Source organism: Passer domesticus, chromosome 16, assembly GCF_036417665.1.
Source record: "Passer domesticus isolate bPasDom1 chromosome 16, bPasDom1.hap1, whole genome shotgun sequence".
NCBI lineage: Eukaryota > Metazoa > Chordata > Aves > Passeriformes > Passeridae > Passer > Passer domesticus.
The window spans coordinates 10,797,135-10,809,791 of NC_087489.1; the positions used below are offsets into that span (position 1 = coordinate 10,797,135).

Consider the following 12,657-nt stretch of genomic DNA (forward strand, 5'->3'; position numbering starts at 1 on the left):
GCCCCTCGCCTCGGTGTCACTGCGCCCCTCGCCGCTGTGGCACGGCTGCTGTCGCGTCAGCGCGCGGAGAAGGAGATGGTCGCCCTCCCGTCACGGCACAGCCATGGCTGCCTCTGCCCAAGCCCCTTCTCGCTCCGGTGCCGCGGTTGGCGCTGGGTGCCCGCCGGGCCCTGCTCTGTGCTGGTCGCCCCGCGCCTTTGTTCTGCTGGCCCGGCCCGGCCCGGCCCGGCCCGGCTCGGGTCGGGTCACGCCGTGCCAGGCTGCAGCTGGAGGATGGGGCCGCTCCGTGCGGCGTCTCCCGGGAGCTCCGCGGCCATCTGCGGGTCAGCGAGAGACAGCCGGCAGCATCTGGCAGGCGCGGCCGCGGGGCTGCAATCGCCCAGCAGCGACAGGGTGCGCGGGCAGCAGGCTGGGCAGGCATTTCGGGCAGCGGGTCAGAGCGCGCAGATCTCGCCAGTCTGTGTGACTGGAATAAGACCCAAAGGCAGCAGCCGGGGACAATGCAGCGGGAGCCATTGTGTGAGTGCAGGGAGCTCCGCTGGAGCTGCAGGCGCGGGGTTCCCTGCCTTCCTTCCACCAGCGGTACAGCAGCCCCCAGGTTCACCCCGCGTCCCTGCACACCATGGCTCGCAGAGCTGTTCTCCCTGTGCCCCAGGCTGTCTGCCCTGTGACCTTACGTGTTTTATGGTGCTACTCTTCATGCTGGTTTTACAGCCTGAAGAGCAGATCTCCCCTGCCTGAACAGGGCAGATGCTTCCTTTCCACTCGTACGTGTGTGCTGTCTTCTCCTTGTTAAATTGTTCCAGCATAGAGTTCCTAAAAAATATAAAGTAAGAAAACCCAAAACTTATTAATTGGAAAAGCAGTAATTTTGAATGAGAAACTCAGCCCTTAAAGTCAACCTTTTTAGATTTTTAGCTCAGCCCTAAGTATAACTTACAGAGGGAAAGCAGAGATTCCTTTTTTATAGCAGTAAACAGTGCCCTTTAGTGGGCAAATTGATGGTTAGAAACTTCCCTAATGAAAAAACACCTCTAGTTCCTCTGTATGAGGAGTGTCTAGTTTTGAGTGTAGAAAAGATCAAATGGAGAAATAATAGGGAAAGAAGTAATAGAAAAAATGTGGCTGCTCAGTTTGGGGCAGCCACAAAAATATTTATAATGAAAAAATTATGTCAATAGTGTAGCCAAAGGTACAGAAACAGAACTCCCTCTTTTGGTTAACATCTTCCAACTCCACAGTATGTTTAAACTGATGTTTCTTATTTCAACGCTTAAAATTTTCTTTAGAAATAGTAAATGGGGCTCCAGGTTTTGCAGATCAATTGATTTTTTTCTTTATGCAAACCAAAATGTCACTGGTTCGTAAGCATCTGTAAGTTCCAGTACTTTGTTACTTATTCAACACAAGGTATTATGATTGTTTTATTACTTCACTTTTTTTTGCCTTTTTTTTTCCCTTTTTAATACCAATGAAGAAAGAGACAGTCACACGTACCAATACAGTGATGTGGATCCTTCAGGAAGGCTAATTAAAGCAGCGTGGAAAAAGAAAACTACACCAAGTTGGCATGACCTATACACTGGTAAGGACAGATATGCAAACATACAGAATTTTAGTTATAATCACCATGGCCCATAAATCAGCCTGCTTCTGGAAGATACTCTTATTGTAATGAATTTCCTCAATATCTTGTGTTTGACAACAGTCAGAGATAACAAGCCATCAGCAAGAAGAAATATGACACCTGACATTTTAAGTGGCCTGTTAGTATTATTTATTCTGCTAAAAAATACAGTTCCTCATCCACTAAGTGTTGAAAGGAGGAAGCAAAGAGCATCTCTCACTGTAAATTCATGACAAGTGTGCTATCCCAGGCATCCCTCATATGAAGAGGGAACATTTGGCTTCATATGAAGATGCTGACTGCAGTTCATCATGGCATGAAGGATTCACAAACAGCCATTTGGATTGCAGGTACCTGTGGTCTTTGGAGTGTGGAGGTGGGGTACAGTCACAGCATGAACTGCAAAGCTGATTTATTTACAGGAAAACCTGTGTTGCCAGAGCTCAGGAGACTCCATTGGCAGCTGGGAGGCAACTAGAGGCATTTGAGAGGGTAAGCACCCATGTATCTATGCACATTCCACAGCAGGTAAAAGAGAAACCTGTGACTTTCTGCAGTGATGAGAACTTGTGGGGTGTGTGATGGTGAGAGAGAGCTTGTGTGGTGGATGGTGGCCACATCCATGGAATCGTGAGCTGAATGACTCAGGTGAGTTCTGGCAGAGTTCAGGACAGAGCAGCAGTTGGCAGAACACCTTAACAAGCTCCAGCTGCTGCAGGAAGGGAGCCAGGCCCTGCCTGCTGAAGCATCACCTCTTGCACCTGGGGACAATGGGATGCCTTTGCACTTGGTGGTAAAACTTAAAAAAAAAAAAAAAGGAGGAAAGAAAATAAATAAACGTGGAAAATGGAGGAACTGAAAATGGAACAGAGATCTGAATTTGGGTGTGGCAAACAATACAAATGGTACAAAGGAAGAGAGAAATCTCTCTGAAATTACTGCTCTTTCTGAAATTACTGCTCTAATCATCTCTTCCTAGAGGAAGAGATGTTAGAGCAGTAATTTCAAAATAAGATTATGGTAGCTGCAGGGTGGGAGGGGAAGGTCACCAAGTACAGGACACTGTTCTGTAGAGGTGTGGAGAGCAGAAAAGAGATCAGGAATGAAGGAGGGACTGGAGAAACAGAAAAGATGAAAAGGAAAAAAATGATCCACTCTTGTAAAGGTTTTTATTCTACACAAAGAAAAGCTGATGAAGTAGAATAAAGAATAAAGCATGTAAATTCAACTGAAGGAAACGAAAATGATGGGTAGAGTGAGGGGTGGAGAATGGAATAAGGAGAACAAAAATTGGAAATATTAATAAGTAGAAAAAAATAAAAGAATTGGTAATCTATATTTAAATAATGTGGGCTTTATGAATTAGTTTCTCAATTTCCCACAGTCTAATAAAAAGAGATACAATTATGTATGAAGAAAATAATGTTTGATTACATTATTTTGCATTACATCTCAGGGTCTCTTGAAAAAAAATCCACCAAAACAATAAGTGTTGTTTTCTTTTTTATTTCAGAAATAAATGCAGGGACTGTAACACCTGTTCTGCTGTTCTGTTCTCTTTCCCCTTTTTTTCTCAGTTTTGAGTCTGTGCCTCAGGGATTTTAATTTTGACATCTTTCATCCCACCCCCCTATATCAAATTTCAAGTCAGTTTAACTTCTGGTTTTAAATGAAATATTTTATAAATGTCATAGTTTTAGGCTTGTGGGGGTTTGGCTCTTTAATTAGTACCTTGACTGTGTATTCAGTGGCATTGGCATAAATCTGCATTTTTCCATTGCACTTCTCAGCAATCCAAGAGCATTGCACAGTCAAGACAAAATATATTTTACCAGTGAGGAGGAGATGGCAGAGAGATTAAACTTGTTATCCAGACCCACAGAGTGAGCAGAAAGCAAAACCACACTTTGGGCACTGTTTATTTGAATGCTCCAACTGTATGAAATACAAACAAGAGGAAAAACGCTCACGTGAGTTTGGCTGAAAACAAACTTATTTTGTGCAGATACTCAGTGTTTATAATGTATGGTGTCAGTGTCTGAGACAAGGAATTACCTATAAAGATGGAAAAAGCAGCATTTTATATTATTTTATTTATTTGTATTATTTACTAGAATTAACAGGCTCTTAATCAGCACTTTAACCAGCTTTATTGTAAATACACTCATGTTAGAATGATACATTTTTATTTTCTTGTTCCATTCATGCATTCAATGCCACTTTTCATACTGTAACCAGTTATTTTTTTCCCTGAAAAATCAACCACTTTCTAAAAGGTTAATGCAGTTCCTTGCTATAGTGCAAAATGATAATTTCTTTTTGTACTTGTGAAAATCCAGCAGTAAAATTCCAAAAACTTGCTGGAGGATTTTTCTGTTTCTGTAGCACTTCCATGCAGAAGATTCAAATGACCAGTCTGACTTCTGAACTCTTCATTTTTTAAAGATATATCAATATATCCACTTAAATGGGTGGGATAAGGCAACAGTGCTGTTCTGACCTGCCCAGTCTTTGCTGATTATTTGCCATGAATCTACTTAAAAGTTGTGTTTGATTGTCTTAATCTATCATGGAGTCACTTTTGATGCAACAGAGTAAGGAGGGAACATAAATTTACTTGTTTTTATAAAACTAAATCTTGGATATGTGTAATATCTTTTATTAGAATGAACACAAACTGCTATTCCAGACTATTTCCACACACACACCACTCCACCAGTGTCTACTTTATAGAAATGAGACTAAAACCCACACTCAGTACGAGACACAAGACTGAGAACTCAGCCCAAAATCCTGCCTGCTCTTCCAGATCACTTTGTCATTGAAGTTTTGGGGAATGAAGCAGTTAAGGAAGTGCAAGTACCTTTTATATCGAGGCTTTCTGGATCTTGAATGGCAAGATGGAGTTATCCTGGCTAAGTAGGTAGTGATTTATTCACAGATGTGGAAACTGGATTTAATTTTAAGAGATTCTTTCATGAAGACAGTTAAGTGGATAGTGTATGTGATACAAAAAAGGTTGACAAAGCTGAAGTTTGCAGTCTGGTGACAAAAGTTGAAGGATAAAGACTTTTAAGTCAGACACATTCTAAAAAAGGCATTTATGCATCTATCTCCCATTGAAAAGAGTAAGAGGATTCAGACCTAAGTTTAGAAATAATTAGGGCATAAAGACATATAGTTGTCTGTCTAGGAGAGTGGGGAGAAATGAACAGTGCCTAAGATACTAAGCTCCATTGGGAGAAATTTCTGAGTGGGTTTTTTGCTGCATAGTCTGCTTTTCTTTGGAATATGTTGCACTGAAGTGAATGGCAAACCTTTGTGTATCCTCACAGGTGCACTGATGTGAGGGCGTGGGATAAAAGTGGGATTTCATAAAGTTCTTCCAGGCATAAAGTGAGCAAAATGTGGATTAAAGACACACTACAATGAAAGAAAAAAAAAAGAAGTAATACATGGAGAAAGGAAGCAAAAAATTTACTTACAGGGATGAAATGCTGCAGAGGATTAGTCTGCAGGGGAAGATTTGGTAGAGGTTTACATCTATGCATTAATTGGGAGAATAGAATCTGTGTATTGAGCTTCATGGCCAACTTTCTGAGAGGTTCAAGAGCTGCAGTGATAACCAATGATCTGAATCCACTTCTGGGCTGAAGAGAGCCCAAGCTACAGCCAGACTGTCACAACTGACCTACTTGGTACACTTGACAGTGTCTCAGAGGAAAGACCAAGGAGCAGATGGGAAACCAGCCTGATACATCACTCTGGGACCAGTCTTTTCTGAACAAAAGCAAATGTTTTTGAGAGTACAAAACGTCCTGCAGACCCCTGGATGTTGCAGACCAGAAAACATCACCATTCTCTGGACAGCAATCTACCTTCACCAGCTGGGTTTGGCTAAAATTCCAGAAATCTTGACAGCAATGTTTCTTTAAGGGCTCCTCCTTCCCTCTCTGGACTTTTCTCTCTCCAAATTATTGAGCACATTCCAGCTATCAGTTCTGAGCACTATTTCCTTGGCACTGAGGCTTCAGTGGGGTTGAACCAAGACCCAGCTGCACAGCTCTTGCTGTGCAAATCAAACCACAGGGCAATACTGTACATCACTGGGCTGAGAACGGAGAGGAGAGAGTTCTTTATGAGATGTTTTAGTTCAGAGACCTCATCTGCATTCATTCTTCTTCAGCCAAAGAATCTCCCCCTCCTTACCTGTTTTACAAATGGGTTGTAGATTCAGCTTCTTTCTGTTCAGTGAGGTAAGGGATCATTTTACCAGCCTTGGCAGTGTGCTGTTCTTTCCCTGCACAACATCTGCTGCAGTTTTCATGGCTTGAATTGTTCCTGGACTTGTTTTAAAAGTCATGTTTCAGAAATGTCTTTGAGGAGATGAATTATTAGTCATTGTTTTATCTTCTAGGGTGTTCTTCATTTATCTTGGTTATTTTCCTTTTAAAAACAAGACTGAAGAGGCTTGGGAGTTTAAAGTTTATAGGTTTTAATTCAGGTTTAGGCTAAAGATACCAAGAATGGTACAGTAATTCATAGCAATAGGATTTTAGTGCAGTTTCAGGAAATAATTTATTTTTGTACGACAATAAACTGGGATTTAATCTCCTTCTAACTCACACTTCTCCTTACCATTGTAGTATTTGTGTACACACTTTTCACAAACACATGACAATTCTGATATTTACTGTTCCAAAGCCTTTGCATTATTTGTTCCTCATACCTCATTTCTCCATCACTTCATGTATGACAAGGTGTTTGATTATTTAGTGCACTATTAAACCACATTTTTAATGTTAACTAACTAAAAAAGAGATTTGGGTTTTCAATTTTTTCACTTAATTCTGATTAATATGTTTTAATTTTTTTTCCAGAACGCCTCACGTCTTCATCTTAGACTCAGTATTTTACTCAGCATTATCCTCAGCATTTACTCTGCCTATGACATCACCTGTGCCAAACTTCCAAAGGCTGTTTGGGACATACAGCAGCTAGTAGGACATTTTGAAAACAAAAGGTTTGTGCAAGTTTAACTTGGAGCATGAACTGGTCTGAAGAATAGTGACAGCAATTTTGTTATTCTTGTGTGGTACTGGAGGAGTACTGCAAGGTGCCCCATACAAACAAAGGCAGGTAACAGTAAGGAATAACTTAACTTGGCCCTGCATCCAGGTGTGTCATTTCCTTTGGGCTGGAAGTTTTGCCCATCTTGTCTTATAAGAGATAAAATCTTTGTCTGACTTGCTTCAAAACATGCACTAGTTTCTTCAGGCAACTATGGGAACATGTCCCATATTTAACTGAGGTATTTGATTTGTTTGCAGTTTCCAAAATGGGCAAAAGCTTGTTGAAGGAATAAGGGCAATTCCAGAACTCTCTCTGACACTCAGAATATATTTTAGGTAGTGTAAGAAAGTAACCTAGAGTCTGGAATCATATCCCTAACTATTTAGATTGCTGGAGAATCCAAAAAAAAAAAACCAAAACAACCTTGTCTAATAGCCTTTCTAGCTGTGTTTTCATTAAGTCTGAGACAACTCAATAAGGAAGCTGTGGCTTGATTTATTTTAATCAGTTATTACAGAGGAGTCATTAAAAAAGAAAACAAAACAAAAACTCGGCAAAATCTTCCTTACATACTTTTTGCTTTCCAAATCCACAAAAAGTTTAGATAAAATCTCATTTCATTACAACCAAAACAAACCTCCTGCACTGGACTGCTTTCATTTTTTTTTTTCCCTGTAAATGATGATGTTTTTATACCTCTTCTGTCTACACTGGTTTTCCAGTCAGTGTCTTTTGTGTTTGTTTTCTTTATAATCTCACTAAGGTTGCCCAGGAATTCTATTGTCTCCTAAGGCTTGGTAAGAGCATTGAAGACTGTGAGCTAGAAATGGAGTAAGGAAAATGATTTAGCCATTTTTGTCATCTGAAAATGACTTTCAGAACTGCTTGCACACATGATTATCCTTCCAGTTCAAATGTAAAAGAACCTGGATTTTGCCCTATGTATTGAACATATGCTGAAAGTTTTACCAACTTTACAGCCCATTAGTTTAATTTGATATTATTGTTGAGCTAAAAAGTGTGCATTCAGGCACACACAAAATCTTCTTTTGAAATAACTCCTCTGTCTTAAAAGAGAAGAACCATGGGACTACTGAATGATTTAGATAAAGTAAGTTACAGTCCCTAGGCATTGTGATATGAAATTCCATAGGACAAATGTTTTAATCTACAGCAACTGCTGTTTCACAACTGATGTGGCACTGGCTGTACCTGTTTGTGGCTCAAAAGGATGAAGATTCATCTTTGGTTCTTTCTCTTATTTTTATTTATGTATTTTTGAAGGCCATTGAGTGGAGGGAAGCATATAAAAAAGGAGGATAACACTGATTACCATAAGTGGTCAATTGTTAAATGTGTCCAGCTCAAGAGAGGTCAGGAATCCATTACTGGAATATCCATGGTGTCATGTACCATTAGGTTGTCTGAGGATATATTGTTGATAAAACATCCCTATCAGGATCATACTTTGCTCACAAAGACTCACAGAAAAATTGAAGCAAAACCTGCCAAAGTCACCTCTCTCTCAAAAGAAATATTTCAAACATATTCTAACAAATCCTGACTGTAAATTGTGCAAATTGGATTTCCAGTAATGAGACCCATCAGTAGGCACATTTTCTTGACATATTCTGTCTTGGAAATAGTGATTCAATTTTCCAAAAGTCCTTTAATTTGCTTAGAGAGGAAAGCATTTTCATTTTGACCAGTCACTTCTAATAATTTGCTAAATTCAAAATATGTGAAATTACTGAAGCTGGTTGTAGTGACCAGAAGGACCTCTAATCTTCTAATAGTATTTTTCTTTTTCCCATGAATCATGTAGGCTTGCACAAGAAATTCTTCAGAACAGATAAAACACAAATCTTAGTTGACATCTCTGCTGCTTGTCTCTTCCACACAATTCTGGACATTTGCTAGTAATCCCCTTCAGAAGATTTGCTTTAGAAATCTGTTAGCTGCTGGGGTGTGTGCTCAGAAACTTTCATTTTCTCCTATGAGTAAAGATTCTTAAGAATTCCCTTACAGATGAGTCTGGGTATTGATACTTCCTATCTTGGCAGTAACAACCATGACCAGCCAGATGAAGAGCAGCTGGGAAGGAAAAAGTTTTCCACAGCTCTTTCATGCTGTAAAGCCTTGAAGGGTTCCAAACAATAATCCTTTATCCCACGGTATATTCTCCGGGCGTTTTCTTTCGGATGTGGAGTTGCGTGGACTTTGGAATGCCTCAGGAGAGCCACACATAAATAACTCCTGTGGGAATTGCATGTTCTAGAGGCACAGTCTTCTGTCCTAGAAACACTTAGGAGATTGCCAAGGCAGTTGTGTGCTCTGCTAACATTTTGGTTTGAAAGCCAAGCTCATAAGTAGTGTCCTTGTAGCAGACATTTTCTATGTCTTTCCTAATTAATAACTAGGTATTGTTAAATATCTTGGTTTTAAAAAGAGGATATCCCTTAAGCTGTCACATAATATATTTATTCAATCAAATATATTTTATGAAAAGAAGAGTTTGGAGTTTTTTCTGGTCTATTTCTGGAGTTCCAGAAATTGTTATGCAGATGCAAACACTTATTTAAGTGGATGCTTTTGCCATTTCTCTTCCCTGGCAGCATCATGTGAGGCTTCTGTCCAGAACATTGAATTGCAGCACAGGGCTGGAGCTTCTGTGGCTGGCAGAAACAGTCCAGTAGCCATAAGGACAGACACTGTCCTTCAGTGGAAATATGGGTGTAGGTAGGTATGATTGTCATAAAAGAAAAAGGGACTGTACTGTTGCTCTCCAAATCTACTGTTCATCTCTTTTTATTTTACAGTACAAGGGTTAAGACATTTTCCTGCAGCATACCATACTTAATTATGAATATTAATCCCTATTAGGAGCATTAGACTTCAGGGATTCACCTAAGGACAACTGAAGTACATGGGATGAGTTGAAGACCAAGACTTTAACAATATTTTGAGATTTCAGGGAGAAGACAGTCAAGAGCACAGACTACAAGGGGCACTGAAGATGCTTTATTGTGCATGTGTGGAGTAAAACTGCATTTGCTCCTAAACTCGAAGAAAAATATTGAAATCAGGAATATTTTTCCTAGAGATTGTTGAACATTTGTATTCTGGATGCAGATGAAATCTTGCTGCTTTTGCTGATCACTTGCTAGTGGAGACTGACACCCTTTTGCAGAAGAATCAGCACACAGCCTTTCAAGGGAACCAATGGGGAACTTCTGCAGAGAACTGCATCATCTTCAACCAGGACTTCATTCCTTTGCTCCTAACACTCTCTACTTACCAAATTATCCATTGAACTCCTGTGGTGTTCCAAAAGGGGAAAAAAAAAAAAGGAAATGGGGTACAAGGCAGAAAGGTAGGAAGGGATACCGGCTACAAGGTTAGTGCAGCTTTATGAATGAACCCAAAATGTTGTGTTTGCTGAGCACTTTCCAGTGGAAACTGACACAAGTGTGACTTTTGTCATCTTGTTTGACTGAACTTTTGAAATCAATTTGTTACTGGTTAAATCCCAGCTTTCAGTGTTTCAGATTACCCTGGGTGAGGAGCAGAGAGAGGGGCAGTAAAGAAGAGCAAGAAATCACCCATCAAAACAATAAGTTTATCTATTTATTGATGGGCCTTTTGTCTTCTGATGGGTGAGTTAAGACTAAAACCATCCATAGGCTTCTCTGTTCTGTCCCTTGTCATCCCAACCCATACCTCTGTCAGATGTTTCTGTAACGAGTTCTAGACTAACTTCATTTTTATAAAACAAACAGAAGGAGAATGGCATTACCTTAACCTGAGATAGTATCTGTGGCATATGTACATTGTAGATCTAGGAGGGGAAATAAGTATTTTAAATAATAATATATAATAATATAAAGAAAGGAGGTTAAAGGAACTGACAGTTCTCCATTTTTCCTGGATAGCTCCTGCTAGCTTCTGCTCTTTGACACACAGAGAACCCTGTGCCTGTAATGTTCAAGATCTTTTGATGTAACTGATGGGTGCAGTCCACAGCATTCACTGCATATTGAGTCTGACTATTTCTACACCACACTAATAATTACCTGTACTCCATTACTAGAATTCTTGTGCAAGTTGCTCTTTTTTATAATTTAAAATGGAGTAGTACAGCACAGAGGAGCTGGAATCCCTGTGCTGAAGAATTCAGTCTAGAAACTTACTTCCAATGTCAAACAAGAGACAGAGTGTATGAAAAGATAAATTATTCAGTAATGGATCCTACACACTTATAATGCACAAGTTGTAATGAATCTCAGTTGCTCTTGTAATTTTGTAAAGTTGTTTACCTAATATGGTAGATGTGCCATATGGTACACTAAAGAGAGTGTTAGAATGAGGACGGGAAGATTTCGAGGTTTTTATTTCTAGTTTTGCAGGCATCTGTAAACTACATTCAAGCTGTCCCAGAATGTGAGCAGAGCAGGAATGCAGGCTGCTCTGCCCCTTCATGCTGACTGCTGCTGCCACCTGATAACATCCTCCATCTCTTCCTCCCGTGTTCCTCGGGCACTGTGGCCCAGCATGGGGCTGTGCCCTGGCTAGATGCCATCAAAGAAAGTCTTTCAGCCACTCTGCACGTTTAGGCTGGCTTAGCTTAAGTCAAGCTTGTTCACCCTTAATAAACCATTTGAGCAGCTGATTAACTCTTCTGCTGGGTAGGGAATGTGACCAGGCTTCCATTCCAGAGAGTTCTTTGGTATGTTGCTTATAGAATTTCACCATAGCTAAAACTAGCAATGTGCTTGACTGAGGCAGCAGCAAAGAGGTTGGGACTGCCCTGCTCAAAGCAGCATTTTTGTCTTGTAAGAAAAGGGTAACATGACTTACAGTGATGTCTGTAAAATCACATCCACTTTGCGGCACTGTAATTTGTCAAAAACTGATAAAATGGGAGTTAAAATTCATACAGATGAAAAGGGCAGTTTCTTGTTCACCCTTGAGTTTCAAGTGATGCCTGAGAAAAGCATTTAAGTACAAGAATAAAATATTAATATAAAACTCAGAGGATGTAGGCAGTCTCTCAGGGTGATGCCACGGGGGTAAGCGAGCAGAGCCCTGGGAAAGGCTTAACATTGTAATTTTTTAGTTATCAGCCAAAGTCTAGTGCAGGTGAGAAGAGAACATAGAAACTAGAAGAGTAATATCACTCAGTATGAGCTGAATTTCTAGGATTTTTTATTTAAAGGTACTTGTTCTATTCTTTGGGGCCTGTATGTTAAGAGCAAATACGTATGAGACTTTTTTTAGGTGCCTTTTTGACAAACAGCTTCTCCCTGGTAGGCATGTTTGCATACTTGGGGACAGTGAGAACTGGACAGTGCTTCAGCACTGTTCCCATTGCTCATGGGGTTCACTGTCAAGCAGACCAATTTAATTCATTTTAGAATACTACACGTTAAGTGATCACCACAAATATTTGATGGGGGAAGTGTTGGCACCCACATGTGGGCAGCCCTATGTACAGAAAGCTTGGACATATTTAAAGTGAGCCCCTTTTCACAGATAACTCATGGCTCTTGTTCTTCCAGGCCTCCACCAGCCTGCAGGCAGCAGCTTTCAGGCCAGTCAATTCCCCAGAATCATCAACCAGCAGGTGCTGAGCCCATCCCAGTACAGCAGAGTTCCAGCCTCTGCTGCTGCCCATTCCCAAAACATAAGAGCAAAGCTTATTTTAAAATCCTGATATAAGAGGTGCTATTTTGAGCTTGCTACCCCTTAAAACTTGAAAGTTAAGTTAAATCAGGCATTGGAATTTGTTGCCCACAGAGGTGGTGGAGTCACCACCCCTGGAGGTGTTTAAGAGGCATCTGCCTCTGGTGCTGGGGGATGTGATTTAGTGGTTTAAGGGTTACAGTGGTAGTGCAGTTGGACTTGATCTTAAAGGTCTCTTCCAACCTTGACGATTCTATTATTCTGTTCTGTGAAAG

General features: G+C 40.4%; 1 long non-coding RNA gene across 12 annotated transcripts; it reads left to right on the top strand.

The window, feature by feature from the left end:
• Window positions 1–223: 223 nt before the first annotated feature.
• LOC135282086 (uncharacterized) lies at window positions 224–10,600 on the top strand. Of its 12 annotated transcripts, none has more exons than XR_010348420.1 (5): window positions 533–1,585; window positions 1,878–1,977; window positions 2,050–2,119; window positions 3,418–3,597; window positions 6,508–10,600. It is a non-coding gene; the product is annotated as an uncharacterized LOC135282086 (long non-coding RNA). The 12 variants fall into 12 exon arrangements; XR_010348424.1 differs by having other exon boundaries at window positions 535–2,119; window positions 6,508–6,650; window positions 9,316–9,439; window positions 9,584–10,600; XR_010348415.1 differs by adding an exon at window positions 224–519 and having other exon boundaries at window positions 1,478–2,119.
• The last annotated feature ends 2,057 nt before the right edge of the window (window positions 10,601–12,657 follow it).